This window comes from Panthera pardus, unplaced genomic scaffold (assembly GCF_024362965.1).
Source record: "Panthera pardus isolate Hobbes unplaced genomic scaffold, ASM2436296v1 HiC_scaffold_24, whole genome shotgun sequence".
Taxonomy (NCBI): Eukaryota; Metazoa; Chordata; class Mammalia; order Carnivora; family Felidae; genus Panthera; species Panthera pardus.
In genome coordinates, this window is record NW_026526810.1 from 140,616,214 (window position 1) to 140,635,951 (window position 19,738).

General features: G+C 41.7%; 1 long non-coding RNA gene across 1 annotated transcript in view; it reads left to right on the forward strand.

Moving 5' to 3' along the window:
- Positions 1 to 18,200, forward strand: part of LOC128773101 (uncharacterized) — a 29,977-nt gene extending 11,777 nt beyond the window's left edge. Inside the window, exons 3-6 of the long non-coding RNA XR_008417393.1 lie at positions 10,379 to 10,445; positions 13,853 to 13,945; positions 16,434 to 16,593; positions 18,114 to 18,200. This is a non-coding gene — a long non-coding RNA (uncharacterized LOC128773101). The remainder of the gene's footprint in view (positions 1 to 10,378; positions 10,446 to 13,852; positions 13,946 to 16,433; positions 16,594 to 18,113) is intronic.
- Positions 18,201 to 19,738: the final 1,538 nt, after the last annotated feature.

The window sequence follows — 19,738 nt, forward strand, 5'->3', positions numbered from 1 at the left end:
ATGTATATATGAACATACACATAGGTACGTATGCGTATACATGCATACACACACACACACACACATACACACACCCCACAACATCTTTATACCTTCATCAGTTGATGGATACTTGGGCTTTCTCCATAATTTGGCTATTGGTGATAATGCTGCTCTAAATATCTGGTGCATGCAATTTTACTACTAGATTGACCCAAAGGGTACCAAACTACAGTCTCGGTTTTAAAGTTTATTTTGCCTGGTAGAAGTATTGCTACTGGCTTCCTTTTTACATTGTTGGCATGATAAATGTTTTTTAATTCCCTCAATTTAAAACTGTAGGTGACTTAAGTCCAAATAAGGCTTTGTAGGCAGCATCTATATAGGCCTTGTTTTGTTTGTTTGTTTGTTTTTTCTTTTCTTTTTTGTCCATTCTGACACCCTATCCAATGTCTTCTGATTGGAGAATTTAGTCAATTATATTCAGAGTAATTATTGATAGATATATGTTTAGTTCCATTCTACTAGTTATTTTGCCATTGTTTCTTAACGTTTTCTCTGATCCTTTCTTGTCTGTAATGATCCTTTCTTGTCTGTAACACTTTTGGTCTTTCATTTCCACTGAAAGAGTCTGATTGAAATATTATTTTCTTTTGACTGGTAGTACATTCTTTAATTTTTTAAAATCTTTCTTCTTTTCTAAAATTTAAGCCCAAGTTAGTTACCTTATAGTTGAATACAGTTTCAGGATTAGAATTTAGTGATCCATCAATTACAATATATAACCAGTACTCATCCCAGTTGTCCTCCCCAATGCTCATCACCCATTTAGCCCATACCCCTATTCAGTAACCCTCCAGGAACCCTGAGCTTCTTCCCTCTATTTAACAGTCTCTTATTGTTTGACTCCCTCTCTGTATTTTATTTTTGCTTTCCTTTCACTACGTTCATCACTAGCATTAAATTCCACAAATGAGAGAAATCATAGGATGTGTGTCTTTCTCTGACATATTTTGTTTAGCATAATAAAGTCCGGTTCCACCCACTTTGTTGCAAATGGCAACATTTCACTCCTTTTGACCGCCAAGTAATATTTCATTGTACGACTATACCACATCTTTATCCATTCATCTGCCAATGGTCATTTGGGCTCTTTGCGTAATTTAGCTATTGTTGATAATGCCGCTATAAACATTGGAGTGCATGTCCCACTTTGAGTCAGAGTTAGTGTATCCTTTGGGTAAATACCGAGTTGTGCAATTGCTGGGTCCTAGTGTAGTTCTATTTTTGGTTTGTAATGAATCTCCATACTATTTTCCAGAGTAGCTACACCACTTTGCATTCCCACCAGCATTGCAAAAGGGTTCCCTTTCTCTGCATCCTTGCCAACATCTTTCATTTCCTGAGATGTTAATTTTAGCCATTCTGATAGGTGTAAGGGGATATCTCATTGTGGTTTTGATTTGTATTTCACTTATGATGAGTGAGGTTGAGCATCTTTTCATGTGTGACCAATATGGGTGTCATCTTTCTTACAGTGTCCCTTCATGTCTTTTGCCCATTTATTCACTGGATTATTTGGTTTTTGGGTGGTGAATGTGATAAGTTCTTTATAGATTTTGGATACTAACCCTTTATCTGATATGTCACCTGCAAATATCTTCCCCCATTCCATTCAGTTGCCTTTTAGTTTTGCTGATTGTGTCCTCTTCTGTGCAGAAGTTTTTATCTTGAGGTCCCAATAGTTTATTTTGGTTTTTATTGCCCTTGCTTCTGGAGACATGACAAGCAAGAAGAAACTGCCGTCAGGATCAAAGAAGTAGGTTGCCTGTTTTTCCCTCTAGGATTTAGATGGTTTCCTGTCTTACATTTAGATCTTTCACCCATTTTGAGGTGTGTGTGTGTGTGTGTGTGTGTGTGTGTGTGTGTGTGTGTGTGATAGAGAGAGAAGTTTAAGAACATATTCCAGGTTCATTCTTCTCACTGTCTAGTTTCCCCAGTACAATTTGCTGAAGAGACTCTTTTTTTCCTCTGGATATTCTTTCCTGCTTTGTCAAATATTACTCAGCCATATGTTTGAGGGTCGATTTCTGCATTCCCTATTCTGTTCCTTTGTTCTATGGTCCGTTTTTATGCCTGTACCATACTGTCTTGATGATTGAGGCTTTCTGAAGCACCATAAAGTCCACAATTATAATGTCTCCAGCTTTGCTTTTCTTTTTCAACATTACTTTGGCTCCTTGGGGTCTTTTCTGTTCCATACAAATTTTAGGATTCTAGCTCTGTGAAGAATGCTGGTGTTATTTTGATAGGAATTGCATTGAATATGTCGATTGCTTTGGGTAGTATTGACATTTTAACAATATTTGTTCTTGTAATCCATGATCATGGGATGTTTTTCCACTTCTTTGTGTCGTCTTCAACTTCTTTTATAGACGTTGTATGGTTTGTTCTTTTAATTTTTCTAATGTTTATTTATTTTTGAGAGCGAGAGTGAGTGAGCAAGCGACAGTGCATGAGCAGGGGAGGAGCAGAGAGAGAGAGGGAGACACAGACTCTAAAGCAGGCTCCAGACTCCAAGCTGTCAGCACAGAGCTCGTCGTGGGACTCCATCCCACAAATGCATGATCATGTCCTGAACTGAAGTCGGCACTTAACTGACTGAGCCACCCAGGTGCCCCTCTATTGTTTTAAGTGTACTGATCTTTTACCTCTTTGGTTACGTTTATCCCTGGGTATTTTATGGTTTTCAGTGCAGTTTAAATGAGATAAATTCCTTGATTTCTCTTTCTGTTGATTCATTATTGGTGTATAGAAATGCAATCAATTTCTGTATATTGATTTTATATTCTGAGACTTTCCTGAATTCCTGTATCAGTCCTAGAAGTTTCTTGCGGGAGTCATTTGGATTTTCCACGGAGAGTATCATGTCTGTGAGGAGGAAAAGTTTGACCCCTCCTTGCCAACTTGGACACTTTGTATTTCTTTTTGTTGTCTGATTTCTGAGGCTAGGACTTCCAACCGTACAGTGAATAACAGTGCTGAGAGTGGACATCCCTGTCGTGTTCCTGACCTCAGGGAGAAAACTCTCAGTTTTTCCCCATTGAATATGATATTAGCTGTGGGAATTTCATATCTGGACATTCGCATGTTGAGGCACGATACTTCTATCCCTCCTTTCATGAGGTTTTTTTTTTTTCATCAAGAAACGATGATGCTGAATTTTGTCAAACGTTTATTCTGCATCTATTGAGAGGATCATGTGGTTGTTATCCTTTCTTTTATCAATGTGATGTGTCATATCAGTTGATTTGCAGATATTGAATCTGTTGTGCATCCCAGGAATAAATTCCACCTCACTGTGCTGAATAATTATTTTTATGTATTGTTGCATCCGGTTTGCTACTTTTTGTTGTGAATTTTTGCATCCAGGTCATCAGGGAAATTGGTCTGTAGTTTTCCTTTTTAGTGGGGTCTTTGTCCAGTTTGGACTCAAGTCCATGCTGGCCGCATAGAATGAGTTTGGAAGTGTTCCTTCCATTTCTCTTCCCATGACCTTATCTTGTTCTTTCATTTGGATGCATTCCTCTTGCCTTGTCATTTTGGCTGAGTATTTGCCTTCTCTGTGTTGCCAAAGCTCATATGTTACCTGCCTGTAAGATGAATGGTTTTATGTAGAGGAGGTCATCCAATGTCCAGGGCCTGGCAAATCAGGGAGGGTTTGTGGTGTGTGTTGCATGCACTGTTTTGTGTACTGGCTGCTCTATCCTTCAGGCCAGTTGTATGGGAAAAGTATGGTCCTTGGCCAGAATGTGGTGATTCTTATCTTGGTATGCTCCAGTCTGCTTGTTAAATGAGACTTGAAATGACTGCCACTCGAAATGAAGCCCTGCAGAACTGTCTGGTCAAGAGAGGTGGTATAGTCATGGGGTTCTTCTGGTCTTCTTGGGAAGGGGCCAGCTCCATTGGTACTGAAGCAAGCTTGAATGACCTAGAATGTCAGTCTCACCAGAGCACAGGAAGGTGGGGTTGGTGAAAGCAGCTTGAGCAGCCAGTGTGGGAATTGCCTTGTTTCCAGCAGACGGCTCTGTGTTTATGCTGGGGGGGGGGGGTCAGAGTGGGGAAATGGCACCACACAGCTCCTCGGTCCTAGCTCTTTGTCCCCTCATTGTGAACACTGCTCTCAGGGATGCTCTCCACGATGAGTGTATAATCTCCCCACTATGTGTACCAGGCGTTGTACAGATCACTGTTTCCATGCCATCTGCCTGCAAGTTGTTGCCTGCCTTCTCTGCAGGAGTAGGCCAGTCCCCCCTGGGGCTGTATCCCAGCAAGCCTGCTAACCTTTAAAATCTCACAATCTCGGGGTGCCTGGATGGTTTGGTTAAGTGTCTGACTCTTGATCCTGGCTCAGATCATGACCTCATGGTCGTGGGATTCTCTCTTTCCCTCTCGTCCTGCCCCTCCCTTGCATGTGCTCTGTTTCTCTCCCTCTAAAAATAAATAAACTTTAAAAAAAATAGTGTCATGGAATACCTTATTTAGGCAAGATTGCCTCCGTGAGGGGAATGGCAGGGATCTACCAGTTAAATTTCCAGCACTGACTAGGAAATTCTTTGTTTACTGGCTAAAGGTTACATTCCTGCAGGAATGAAATTAGTTTAGTGACATGGGGCCCTAATGTAAGTAACATTGGGCCTGTGATTTGTCTTAAAATTCCAAACCCAAATTTTACACATACTTTTTTTTATTAAATGTATAGCCCTAAATAATATTTTAGCCATCTACTGTCGGCCCAATGATCATGTCCTGTGAAACTGTGGCCATTTTCTAATCATAGGTGAAGATCCACTCTGTGGCTCTAAGATCTTTGTGGCTCTAAGTTACATTGATCTATGTTACTAAGATCTTTGTGAGTCTAGGTCACTGCTGGATTTTGAAGTCTTTGACCCAGAGAGCCCCTGCCAGATTGCTGAGACATCACTTAGTCACACAAGCACCTTTTCCAAGTCACCTCTTCCTAAAGCATTGTCTTTCCCTCTTGTAATTCTGGGTCTTACCCTTTAGCAAGTCACATATCCTCATGCAAACATGTCAGAGTGGCCCAGAGAAAGCTGCTTGCATGTGACTCCCCATTCATGGTCACATGTCTTCCTTCTGAAACCCCTTGAACTCCCTATTGTTCTTCTAGTCTTTGAATATCTCTTTGATTTGGAAATATTTGATTCTCTTTTATTCCTGCTAAAAATATGCTTGAAAATATTAAAGCGAGAATTCTTTACAATAAGTGAGCCAGTCACAATGATTCATCTGGCCGTGTGTATATTTTTATTTTTTACAATGTTCAGGCATGATGTGAAGTACATCCTGTAAAATCTGAGTATCATTCATTATCTAGGATAATCACCTTTATGGAAAGCCATTCAATGACATGCTCATTTAAGATCAGAAAAACACTAATTTACATACCACATAATACAGTGGTATATACATATATTATTATCTTAAAATATGTGAAGTAGATGTTCTATGAATTGTATGTCGTGCATTCAGTTTTCTGTAACATGAATGCTATTATTTAAATTAAACAATAGTAAGAACAACAAGAATAGGTACATGTCCATCACTAGTAACTAATATTAGAACTAGTCATATAATATTATGTGTTGAAAACATAAAACCATGATTACTAATAATCTTTTCACTTGTGATGGGTTTCTAGTTTCCAAAAAAATTGGGAAGGTATTATTGAGTCTCCACATACATCAGACTGTTTTCTGACTATTGATGTCATATGAGTTGGTACATGATCACAATCAATATCCCAAAGAGATATGGTAGTATGAAGTAAAGTTTATATTTGTATTCAGATTGCTTCGGTTTTAACCTCTTCTATCCCAGACTCATCCCAGCTGGCACATTACAGTCATCCTGTCTCCTTAGGCTGCACTTGGCCATGACGAGTTTTAGATTTTTTCCATGGTTTTCATAATCTGCAAACTTTTGAGGGTAGGTTTGTAGAATGTATTTTGTAGAATGATCCCTGGTTGGGATATGTCTAATGTTTGTTCAAATGCTTAGGCCAGAGTTACTGTGTTTTGGAGCAGAAGATCCAGAGGCAAAATGTCATCCATAATTATCACTTCACATAAAGGTTGTTTACTCTGAAGATTGGGGTCTTTTTTCGTTCCATACAAATTATAGGACTGTTCTTCTTCTGTGAAAACTGCTGTTGGTATTTTGATGAAAATTGCATTAATTGTGTCAATTGCTTTGGGAAGTATAGACATTTTCACTACATTTGTACTTCCGATCCATAAGTATGGAATGTCCTTCCATTTCTTTGTGTCATCTTGAATTTATTTCATCACTGTTTTATACTTTTCAGAGTATAGGTCGGTCACCACTTTGGTTAGATTTATTCATAGATACCTTATTATTTGGTGTGCAACTATAAATGGGACTGTTTTCTTAATTTCTCTTTCTACTGCTTCAGTATTGTCTACAAATGCGACAGATTTCTGTACAATGATTTTGTATCCTGTGACATTGCTGAATTCATTTATCAGTTCTAGCAGTTATTGGGTGGACTCTTTAGGGTTTTCTATATAGTGTCATGTAATCTGCAAAGTGTGAAAGTTTCACTTCTTCCAGATTTGGAATTGTTTTTATTTTATGTTATGTCATGTTATGTTATGTTATGTTATGTTATGTTATGTTATGTTATTCTATTTTATGTTATGTTATGTTATGTTATGTTATGTTATGTTATGTTATGTTATTATTTTATTTTATTTTGTTTTGTTTCATTTGTCTGCTGGCTGTGGCTAGCAGTTCCAATTACTTCCAGTAATTTATTAAAAGTGGGGTAGGAGTAAACATCCTTGCCTTCTTCCTGACCTTACAGGAAAAGCTCTCAGATTTTCCCCATTAAGGTTGATTATAACTGCAGGGTTTTCATAGATAACCTTTATTAGGTTGATGTATGTTCCCTGTAAACCTACTTTAGGGGGTTACAATCATGAATGGATGTTGTACTTTGTCAAATGCTCCTTTCTGCATGTATTGGAATGACTGTATGGTTCTTTTCTTTTAACGTTTATTAATTTTGAGAGAGAGAGAGAGCATGAGCAGGTGAGGGGCAGAGAGAGAGGGAGACACAGATTTCGAAGGAGGCTCTTGGCTCTTAGCTCTGAGGTTTCAACATAGAGTCTGACGCGGGACTTGAACTCACAAATCATGAAGTCATAACCTGAGCTGATGTCAGACTGTTAAAGGATTTAGCCACTCAGATGCCCCGATCATCTGGTTCTTATCCTTTCTCCTCTTGATACATTGTATCACATTGATTGATTTGTGAATATTGAACCACCTTTGTAGCTTGGGAATAAATCCCACTTAATTGTGGGATATATTTACAGTTGGTTTATCTTCTTTTTGGATTTTGGTTCTTTTTGGAACCCTTTACTGTTATATAGTTTCCTCCTCTGTCTCTTGTTATATACTTTTTTAAGTGTATTTTTTCTGATACAAGTATTGCTACTACAGCTTTCTTTTGACATTCATTTGTGTGATGTTTCTCTATCCTCTATCATTATTGAGGTGTAAAGTGGGTCACTTGTAGGCATCTAAATCTGTTTTGTTTTTTCATCCATTCTTACACCCTACGTCTCTATATTGGAGCATTCACTCCATTTACATTCAAAGTAATGATTGATATGTATATATGTATTGTCATTTTATTGCCTGTTTTGTTGTGGTTTCTAATGATTTTCTCTGATCCTTTCTTGCCTTTCTTTCATGTTTTGCTTATTATCTTTAATGATATATTTTGATTTCTTTTCTCTATTCTAGCATATTTATGACGGGTTTTAGTATATAGTTACTGTTAGGTGTTTATATAACCTCTTCTGCATTAAGTAGTTTGTATTAAGCTAATGGTCATTTATCTTTGCACACATTTTCTCCTCCCTAGGTTCTTGGTAGATGTTATTATATTTCAAATCCATTTCTCTGAGTTCCTTAACTGTTTTTTACAGAAATATTCATGTTTTACTTAATTTGTGTCTTCTACCTCTATACTGTTACTGTTGGTCTCTCCTTTCCACTCAGAGAATCCCTCTTAATATTTCTTGCAGGACTGGTTCAGTGGTACAAACTCCTTTAGTTTTTGTTTGGGAAAGTCTGTGTCTCCTTCCATTCTGAATGATAGCCTTGCTGGATAGAGTGTTCTTGGCTGCTGATTTTTCCATTCAGCACTTTGAATATATGACATCACTTGCTTCTGGCTTGCCAAGTTTCTGTTCAGAAATATGTAGCTAGGCTTATGGGTCTTCCGTTCTAAGTTAAGGACTGTTTTGCTGCTTTTAAGAGTTTTTCTTTATTGTCACTGTAATTTGCAAGTTTGCTTACAATATGTTTGTGTGTTGGCCTGATTTTGTTGATTTGGATGGGTGTTCTCTAGTCTCCTGGATGTGGATGTTTTTTTCCCTCCCCCAGTTAGGGACGTTTTCAGCTATTAGTCCCTCAAATAAAATTTCTACCCCATTTTCTCTTCCTTCTGGGACTCCTACAATATGAATGCTATTATCTTTCCCGTAGTCACTGAGTTCCCTTAATCTCATCTCACGTTGCACAGTTCTGTTCTCTCTCTTTCGTTCAGTGTGATTAATTTCCATTACTTAGTCTTCGAGGTCACTAGTTTGTTCTGCTGCTTCTTCCATCCCTCTGTTCATTTCAGCAAGCGTGTTTCTCCTTTATTGTGTCCTCAATGTCTACTGTGTTATTTCTTATCTCTATGTCAGGGGTCTCACTCTTCTACTCATTTCACAACTCTAATGAGTATCCTTATGATCATTGCTTTAAATTCTGTATCAGGTATGTTACTTATATCTCTTTGGCTTAGATCTCTGGCTGTGGCTTTGACTAGGTCTTTCATTGTGGATACACATCTCTGTTTGTCCATTTTATCTGTCTCTCTGGCTCTATTTCTCTGTGTTAAGAAAGTCAGCTGTGCCTTCTGATCTTGAAATTAATGACGTTATGAAGAAGTAGTCCTGAAGACCTCAATAGTGCTCGTCTCCATTTATAGAACCTGGACCTTCAGGAGGATATCGTATGGGTATTGCTCACTCCCTGCTGTTGTGTCTGGGTTACTTTTCCTTTCAGTTCAGGTGTCTGCACTGATTGCGTGCCTGTTGTGGGCTATGCCTGCTCTCAGTGGTGTTAGTGGGACCCAGGCAGGCCAGCTGTGGGTGTTATGCCCGCTGGGTAACTTGGGAGCAGGGAAGGAGTGTTAGCAAAATTGCACAGGGCTACTAGTCCTATGCTAGGTTTCCCAATATCCTTTGGGGGCTGGGGCTGTGGACCAGTGGTGGAAGGTAGGGGCTTGAGGATATGCACAGAGCATGTCTGTGCCTCGGGACATGTGGCTGGGTGAGACAGATGAGGGTGCCTGGCTATGCACATCTGGGTGAGGGGCAGATGTGCACAGCGTGCTGTGGCAGCTATGCATGCAGCTTGTCAGACAGGGTGCCCTTGTGGTTTTAAGAATGTTTGCCCCGAGACCAGCAGGCTTGTTGTTATGAGTCCCCCAGTGAACCCTTCAGACTGGGGCACTGCTAATGGGTTAGGTAACAAGTGTCTGTGCAGCCTCACCCTCTTGTGGGTGCTTCTGTGCTTATTCTGGGAGGCTGGGGGAGAAGAATGGTGCCTGTGAGTGCCCTCATTGTTGGAGAAGTCCTCCAACACACTCAGGAATCAGCATGAATACATCTGTTTCCTGTTGCTTCTGCATTGTGTAAAATGCCATATTTATGTTGCCTCTCTACACAGGCAGGGACCTGGCTATCAGTCATCCTCCTGGATCACCCAGTGCTGGGTCAGCTGACCTCCAAAGCTCCAGGATGTAAATTCAAGGGAATTCAGCCCCTCTGGGTTTTAATGCCCAATGTTATGGAGATTAGTCTTCCCTGGTGTGAGGGCTCACTTTTTCTGCCAATTCTGCAGGCAGCCAGACTCCACCTTTCTGATGCAGCTTCTATTTAGGTGTGGAGTTTGTTCTTCCAGTCTTTGGATCACTCTCTGGTTCATGGAGTTGGATGTGGATGTTATGTACTTGAACACATGGAACAGGGTGAGCTCAGCGTCTGCTTACTCTGCTATTAATTTTTTAAGTGTCTTATTATTTTGGATTTTTGAGACATGGGCAGACAGACTCCTGAGTTATAATTTACATATAACAAATAGCCTCAAGTTAAATTTGATGAGACTTGATCTCATGGGTATAGCACCATGAAGTCATATGCTTTCTCTCTAAACCTTAAATCATGATCCCTTTGTGTCTAGCACCAATGTTGCTCTTGAAGTAAGGACTACATTTTTTTTTTTACATTTTCAGATATTTCCCAGGTGTCTGAATGACTGCACTGGGGTACCTACCTCCTTTTTTGATAGACTGTATTCCCGTAAGTATTGCAGTTGGTCTACCTTTGGACTTTATCCTGTGTTGTATCTTTCAGTCCATTAACTTAACTTTGTTGCGGTACTTTAATGCTGAGGGATTCATAATTGGATTTTCACTAAATGGTATGAGCTGCAGTTCCAATCATGACAGAAAGCACGTGCTTCCTGTGTTAGGTACTCAAGAACAAGGCAGATACCCTGGGCACTTGAGCTGAGAATGTCACTCTTTTTGCCAGCCCTCTTCCCTTCCCTGGGAGATAAGTATGTCCTTTTGGTCACACAGAAATGTAGGTGAAGTCAGCAGAGAAGGGTCCCTTCTCTTCTCTTCCCTTTGTCTCTCAAACTCCCTGTTGCTACCTTCTGCTTGTCCCTTTCCCTGACTCAATCCCCCAGGCCCACTGCTCCACTCTAGCCATGATCAGGGTGTCCTCCAGCTGCTGTCCTTCTGCTCTGGCCATCGCTCAGTGAGGAAACTGCAGGATGATTATGTAGTTCATGGGTCTGATCAGGAAATCTCTGCTCCTCAGAGTCCTCCTACACGTGGTGCTGTCTGTGGAGACCTGGCATCCTGGGCATGGGTCTGACCCTCACTCCTCTACCACAGTCACTGCTGGTCCCTCATCCTTCTCCACCATTAGAACTCAGCCATTCCCTAAGGACAGATACCTGTCTGTCTGACCGCAAGGCACCATGGAGTCAGGGAATATTTCCAAAATAAATGAGCATAAGCACCCCATCAATCTAGATATAGGAAGTTCCCATCACCCCAGAAAACTCCCTCCACCATTTCTGCCAGTTTGTTACCTGTGTGTACAGGAACCCCACTGTGCTCACCAAAGGGGAGTGAGAGTAGATGGTTCTAGAAGCAGATGCTGACACAGAGACATAACGATGAAAGGTGGATTAGGGGACAGTAGGAAGGACAAAGTGGAGGGGACAGGATGGTCATTGAAAGCATTCAGGTAGATCTGACACTTTCTTAAAATGTATATACAAACATGATAGTCTGTCACCATGCACAGTCCTCTTCAAATTTCAAAAGAGTTGTCCGATAAGGCAAAGAGATTTTGGTTTATTTCCCTGTGATCTTATGTTTTCCTACATGCATTCTGTCTTCTGTAGTTTATCTGTGGCCTCAGATGAACACTTTAGTGTGTGGCTGCATCTGTGAGATTATGTGTAATAGAAAATGATTGTCTTCAGATCTAGGTCTCTGAATGTACACATTCTCATAATTATCTTTTCTTTCATTGTGTGGCAGGGCCCGAATTGTAACAGAAAAATGAGGGACATTGTCTTATATTTTAAAACAGTGACTCCCACTCCCTGGGCTGAGTTGTTAACAGTCTTAGCTTAATGAACTCCCGTGACCATCTTTTTTGGAGGATCATTGTGTTGAGATAATTTAATTGAAACTGTGAGAAGCGTGCAGGGACACTTCCCAGAGATTTTGCAGATGCTTTATGTATTTAATGTCTTCTTTTTATAGTGTTCTTAGAAACATATATTACCCCTGTTTTCACAGATAACACAACTGAGGCTCTCTGTAGGTCCCACTGAGAACTGTATTAGGGCTGAGACAGCAGGAACACAGGCAAAGCCTCAGAATATTGTGAGAGAAGTTTGAGGAGATGCAAAGCTGTAGTCAGGGTGATGGCAGGGGTGGCATCTGGCCAGCCCTGAATTGTAGGTTGACCCAGGCTGAATGCCAATGCAGGCACTCAGCTGATCTAGATCCTGTCTCCACTTTTAGTCTCACTGAGGGATATGAACTTGGGCATACAGCATTTTCATAAGACCAAGTTAAATTCCCCATATCTCCAGGGCTTTTCTCCCCCACAAATATCATGAACATTCAGGAAAATCCAGGGAGACAGCAATCTTTTTAGATGATTACCTGCGTGCACTTTGGCAACACACTGACATATTGGATCCCACATAGCAGCTCCATGTGGGCCTCACACTCTCTGCTCAGGCTGTGGCCAGGAATGACCTCCAACTGCGTTTCACTGACCCCAACACCCTCCCCTCTTCACCTCCTCAAACTCTGCTTACTGTGCTCAACTTCCCTTCTATTCCTGTATGATTCAAGGTTCCCCTGTTTTTGCACTGGATCCTTCACTGGTGTTTCCATCATGGTGATCACAAAGTCTGCATCATTTAATGAATGTCCCTCTTTCACACAGGACACCTGATGCTCTAAAAGTTAGGGGTGCACCTCATTCTTTACAGAACCCAAAACATTGTGTCTCCAAAATACGCACCAGTACTGCTGATATGTCTGCTTCTGTGTAAAAAATCCTCTTTCATTTGACAAGAGAAACGTATAGCTCACTGTATTACAGGGACATGATACTGCCCATTGAGTGTATGTCCTGAGAAACTTGAGATACGCTACAGTGTCCTCAGGCAGTTGTAGTTGGATTGCCAAGACTCACAACCATCTCTACATCATTGCCACAAAGTCAATCATGAAGAAGATGAACATACTTTACCAGCCACTCGTCCAGTTCAGGTCATCTTAACAAATAGAGTAGGTGGAGGAGCTGGTGGAGGAGGGGGAGTTGGCCCATATCCCATGACTGGTGGTGAAAGGTGGTGCATGGGGTACAGCCTGCAAGGCGATCCTGGGAAGGACCAGTCCCTCTTGAATACAAAATAGCCTGTGGAAAAGAAATGAGAGGTATGTTCATAGGACAGAACAGAGCGCCAACACCAGCAAAAAGCGGAAACCCAAAGAAGCAGTGCTCATATCCTACTAGCTTCCCCACCACCAGGTTCCAAGAGAGCAGTATCAGCACCAAAACCTCTACCCATACTTTGGGCTCCACTTAAAGCTTTGGGGTGGGGAATGGATGTGATTGGGATAGTGTCTCCACGTGTCTGGAAATGTAGAAACAGCAAGGGCCCTTTTTCTACAAATTTAAAAAGTAGCATATTCCAGATAGGAAGACATCTGTGTCCAGGATCACCCTCCACCCTTCATCCCCCTCCACCACAAGGGCTGTTTATTGTGTATATGAAGAACTACAGAATGAGAAGGAATGACAATACCAGTGTCCACACATGGAATCATAGCCCTCATGGCTCAAAGCTCTGACTCTAAGCCCCTGCCTGTGCCAAAACTACTTCTGTCCCGACAATGGGGTCTCCTCCTCTCTGGAAGTGCTATCCATGGGCACAGAGACACATGGGGCGATGGGGACCTGCAGAGGACCTGGGAAAGTGTGCTCCTAGAGTAACAGGTAACCTATACATGTTAGTTGGGTTCAGCTAATTTATTTTACTTCGGAGGTACTTCTCAGCTTAAGTGCAGTACACTTTACAGGGTAATTGTGTTCTCTGGAAAAATGAGCTGAAATTCTAAAAGACAAAATTAACACAAATGCACTTTGATGTCTGGTGTAAGTTTCCATGTTTTAGCTGTACCTGTGACACAGGACACGAGAGAACGTGCTCATGTGAACACAAGTGAAGGACACCGTGGGGACTTGCCACACAGGTAATTTTGGATTTTTTCTCTTCACAACTTAAGTTTCAGTGCATGTTTTCTATGACAAATATGCCACCTCTTATAGTTCAGATATTTGTGCCCAGGGCACACCTGAAGGGACTCTGGACAGGATGTTTACCAAAATGCTGATGGGTATGAAATTTACTTTGTCTAAGACCATTGTAAATGACACATACAAAAATATAAGTTGGAGTGAAGGCAGTTCGCATTTTCAAATTGTAAGGATACCCACAGATTTTTCTGAGCACATTAAAACCCTCAATAGAAGGAAACAGGAGAGGAAGAAACAGCAAGAGCAATGATTCCACATTGAGGAGATCCACAAAGAATGAGGCAAGGTAGGAGACTTTCAAGTGGAGTGTGGTGTCATCTTCCTTGATTTATTCCAGGAACACATTGGAAAAGCCCTATGGTTCTCACCCTTAAGCACGCTTAGCTTCTAAAGTTATCACAAATGATGCCAGATGGAAAACAGGGAAGCCTGTAGACTCGGGGGTAAAGATTTTGCATTTGGGGAAAAAAACAAACAAACAGCAGACATACCATACAACACGCAAACCAGAGACAATGGCAGGAGAGTATCCTGTACAGAAAGATGTGGCTGTCTGTAAAGACTTAGAACTGAAAATGGGCACAGCATTTACCTTGTGCTTCTCAGCAGTTTTGGCACAGCCAGTGTCAATGTCACTGTTGGGTGTGACACCTGCTCCTGGACCTGCAAAAAGCCCTAGAAGAGATGGAGGTTTAGTCTGATTTGAGTAGACTGTTTGGAGATCAAAAAGAAAAACAAAAACCGCTCCCCTCATTCTTCCAACAACTATCCCAAACCACATGCACAGGGTGTCCCACGTGCCTCAGATGATCCCCAAGAAGAACTTGAAGAACCATCCCTTATAACTTGATGAAGACTCCCAAAAGCCCTGATTCAGTTGTATTCATCACTCATCGAACAACTATGGATGACTGTGGGCACAACTAGATGGACATACGTTACGTTGTGCCTCATGCCTCACAGATCCCAGCACATGAACTGTGTACAGGGCATTTCTGCTGAAGCGCTGTCTGCTTTTCTGCATACGGTCCCATTCCTTCTCCACAAGAGACACCTGTAACAACACATGGTGGGGGAAATGATAAAGATGAGATCCTGAGACATGAGGAATGTGGTAACGGCAGCAGACACATTCCCCTTGCATCACAATGGTCTTTGGTACCGCCTCTGCACCTTGGCCAAAGACCTAACAGCAACAAAAATAAGGTATGTTTTACAAGTCAAGTCCTAGTGCTCAGATCATCTTACCAAGTGTTGCAGGTGGAGGGGTTTCGGGTGGCCCCAGGGCCACCAAGGTTCAGGAGGTGGATGTGCCTAATAGTCCATGGGAGTGGGGCGTGTCTAGGGTAGGGCATGCAGAATCATCCAGTTAACGGAGGAGGTCCCCAGGATCCAGACTGCCCTGCAGAACAGAAGTGACAGCTACATCCATATGCCAGACAAAAGAACCAATACCAAAAGCAGGTGTAACCCAGAGAAGAAGGTGTCAGCACCTGCCACCTTCTCTGCCACCAGGATCCAAGAGAGTAGCATCAGTACCTGAAAACTCTGTCCTTGCCACTGGATACCACCTACACATTGGGGTAGTAGATGCAAGAGGTTAACCTACTGCCACCACACATCACTGCCCATGTCTACGGAAGTAAAATGGCAAGGGTCCTGTCCTAGAGGGTTAACATAAGTAATTACAGACTAATGAAGTAGCATTCTCCAGACAGGCACCATCCATTTCCAGGTTCACCCTGCATCCCTCCTCTACGGCGACTCCAGATGCTCTGCTTTTGGTATATTAAGAACACAAAAGAATGAGTGGGAATAAATGGCTCATATTTTGCTCATGGAATCACAGCCACTCCTGGCAAAAAGTTCTGCAGCTGGACCCTCACTGTGAGTCCTCTGCTCCTCTCCCTGAGAAAGGAGTCTTCCCTCTTGGCGTGGAGGATGCCTGGAATCTTGCAGGGGAATGAGAGTCTTTTGTGAGGAACAAGTTACTTGTGGTGAATGTCTACAAAGCTTAGATGTGTTCATCTTAATTCATAGGGAATTCTGACTTTAAGCATATTACAGGACACAGAGTCATTATGTGCAACAGAAGAAAAGAGGGAGAAAATCACACAACAGATTTCATGCAAGTGTTTTGGTATAAAACTCCTGGTATGTGTCACGAGACTGTCATGAGTCACTAACAGTGACTGGGGACACAACCAGAAACTGCTCATATAAACACAATTGAAGGACACAGTGTTCAAACTATTTTTACCTAAGGTATAGCTGGAAGGATTCCAGACAAGTCATTTACCAATGAAGATGGGAAGGTGATGAGAGATGACATTGACTTCATCTAGGACCACTCTAAATGGCACAGGGCACACAATATCGTTTTGTACTTTTGAATTTTAAACAATATGGAAGACTTTCTAACAGGTTAATCTCCTAGCCAGAATCAAGAAAGGAAGACACAGCAGCCACACTCTTCCCACAGAGGTCAGGTCTGGAAGGGGTCACCCAGGCCAGGAGACTTCTGTTTGGAGTGCGGGGTCATCCTCCTCTCATTATTTCCTGAAACTCATGGAAAAACCTTAAGGTACTCAGTGTCTAAGCACTTTTGGCTTCTAAACTTACCACAGAAAGGTAGACTAAAAATTGAGAAGCCTGTGGGCTCCTGGGTTATGAGTGTGCGTTTGGAAAACAAAGAACAAACAGACATATCACACAACACGCAAAAAAAGACAAGGCCAGGAGAGCGTGCTGTACATAAAGATGAGGATTTCCCCAAAGAGTTACAACTGAGAATGGTCCCAGCATTTACCTTGTCTGTATTCTTGGTACAGTCATAGATGCTGTAACTCACAGAGGTTTCAGCAGTTTCTCGATCTACTAAAGACCTTAGAAGGGACAGAGGTTTATTCTGCTTTTAGAGGACTGTGCAGAATGAAAACAATCCCTCATCTCATTCCTCAAATATCTTAAACTTTTCCCTACACTCGGGTCCCTGACCTGAGGCAGAGGGTATACCACATGCCTCAGGTGACCCTGAAGGATAAGGGGAAGAACAATTCCCTCACCTTGATAAAGACCTCATGGTGCCTTAGTTCATGTTGTTTTGTAATCAAATAACTGTAGACAGGTCAGGCACAACTAGCAATTTAGAATTCATCAGTAAAACAGAGGTTTCTCAGTATACATCATGGGAAATCACGATTTCATTACAGATCAAGAATAAATATGAGGATGCTTGGATCCAGCATCTGACTCTTGATTTTGGCTCAGGTCACGATCTCACAGCTTGTGAATTCAAGCCCAGCGTTGAATTCCTCACTGACAGTGTGGAGCCTGCTTGGCATTTTGTCTCTGCCTCTCTCAAAAGAAATAAACTTTAAAAAAAAAAGAATAAAATTGAGAATACTGGTTTGGTGTATATCCTCAATGAATCCTCAAGAAGGGTGCATTACTTCAGGCAAATTGACAGTCTCTCAGCTTATCTACAAGCTGCCTTCCACATGAGAGCAGTTATTATATAACAAAAGACTAATTTTACACTATTGAGAAAAGGAAAACTATGAGAAGTTAGCAGTGAAGCTGCAGAGTTGCACTGATACCATCAGAGGACTAAGCTAAGCTCTATGGAATTTGAAATGAGGGATGTAGGGCTATAGTTCCCAAAAACAAACAAAAATAAAGACCGTTAAAACTAGTGAATAAATGACCTTCTCCTCAAATAAACTAAAGTCTTCACATTGAGTCCTGGTGGGAAGAAGGATGAGGCCCATGTCCTGTCATCCTTTCCAGGCTCTTCAGACAGGGGGATGCTAGAGGAGGTGAGAGGGTCACCGTCAGAGGAGGGGCATAAGCTCCACCAGTCACAGGGACAAGTGCCTCACTGCTTGCGGCACCAGAGGAGAACACCCTTCTGTCACCCCTTCAGACCACCTGCTGTCCTTTGTGCTTGTGACTCTTTCCAGACCACACAATGATCACCCACAGGAACAGGCTGCACAGCAGAAATTAGACTGAGGCACATCACAACGTGCTCCTTACCTCTCCTCAGAGGGTTCTGCATCTCTGGTCTTGCAGCCATTGGTTTCTGCCTCGTGTATCCCTCAGGCAGCCTCTTTGCTTCCATCCTGTCCAGTCTTGGATACAGAAAAATAATGGACTTCTATAAGAGTTGCAACACCACGTCGTCTACTAGACAACAAACAGTGCAGGGGTCATCCCTGAAAACACCCATAAAAACGCAACTCAAATGACCACACCTGTATTTCAAGTAAGCGACCTCCCTGCCCTGCTCCACCATCTCCCTGTCCCAGATCTGAGTCTTGATCTGGGGGAGAAAAAAACACATCCACCTTCAGTCAGAAGGTGGTGCCAGACTGTGCACCAAAGAAAGATGAGGAAACAAGAAAACACTTACTTAGCTGTCCTGAGCATTCTTCTCATGAACAAGCCAACAAAGAAAAGCCTGTGTTTAGGGATTCCAAGGGCCACTAGACTCCCCCTCATGAGGTGCTAAGGGTTCAGTATGTCAGGCAGAACTCAGGTTACCTGGTATCTAAAGATGAGTTCTGCCTGCTGCAGCTGTTCCCGTGTTTGTTCAATTTGTTGCCTGTGAGTTACAATTGCTCTTGTCAGATAAAGCCCAATATTGGGTATGATTTTAAATAATCTTCCCACGTTCCCAACAACCTCATATCTGTCCCAGGATACAATTTATTTTTACACATGAAACACTTTTCACATGATTATCAATGTACAGTAGGATCAAAGCTATTGTTACATCCTTTCCTTACTCATTATTCCAGGCCCGTAGGGTTCAGAGTTCATAGAATTCCTTCCCATTTTCAATCTTTCCCTAACTCATCATGTGAAAAGTGTCTTTTGGCATAAAGCTCTATTCTTCTATAACTTATATCCTCACCATGTTTCCCAAGCTTGCAAAGATGAGGGCCATTAAATGGCACTACCATGTTTATGGGTATGATTCATTGTACGACACACTGCTTTCCTACAGATTATGACAATTGACACCACGTCCGAGGAATGTTAGCATGGAAAGGGCTTCCACACAGTCTGGCCACTAGTTGAGATCCGCAAATGTTTAGAAACTTAATTGTTTTGTTCTTTCTAAAATTTAACTTTTTAATCTGTTAATACTCCATGCATATGTTGACTTTAAACATTGCAAAAAGATTAAAAACAAAAAAATGAACAGAGGTTTCATGAGCTGCTGGTAATTAGTAGCTGAACTCACTTGTACTTGTTTATTTCTTTGTAGCTATTTTCTTTTTTTTAATGTTTGTTTTTTAATGTTTGTTTATTTTTGAGACAGAGAGAGAGTGAGCACACACATGAGTGGAGGAGGGACAGAGATAGACGTAACAGAATCCGAAACAGGCTCCAGGCTCTGACCTGTCAGCACAGAGCCTGATGCAGAGCTCGAACTCACAGACTGTAAAATTATGACCTGAGCTGAAGTTGGATGCTTAAACGACTGAGCCAACCAGGCGCCCCTTCTGTAGCTATTTTCAAATTTTACCTGCAGCTTCCAGCTGATTCTTCTTTGCTGCCAGTTCACAGTGTCATTTTCAGCTTCCTAAGTTTGGAAAGATATATACACAGTCAAGACCAAGATCCAGAAGTTCCCCTTTTTTTTACCTCCCAGAACTCTTGAAGGCCTATTCAAATATCCCTTCCCCCACCTCTCCCATAAATGCACAGACTGACAACAC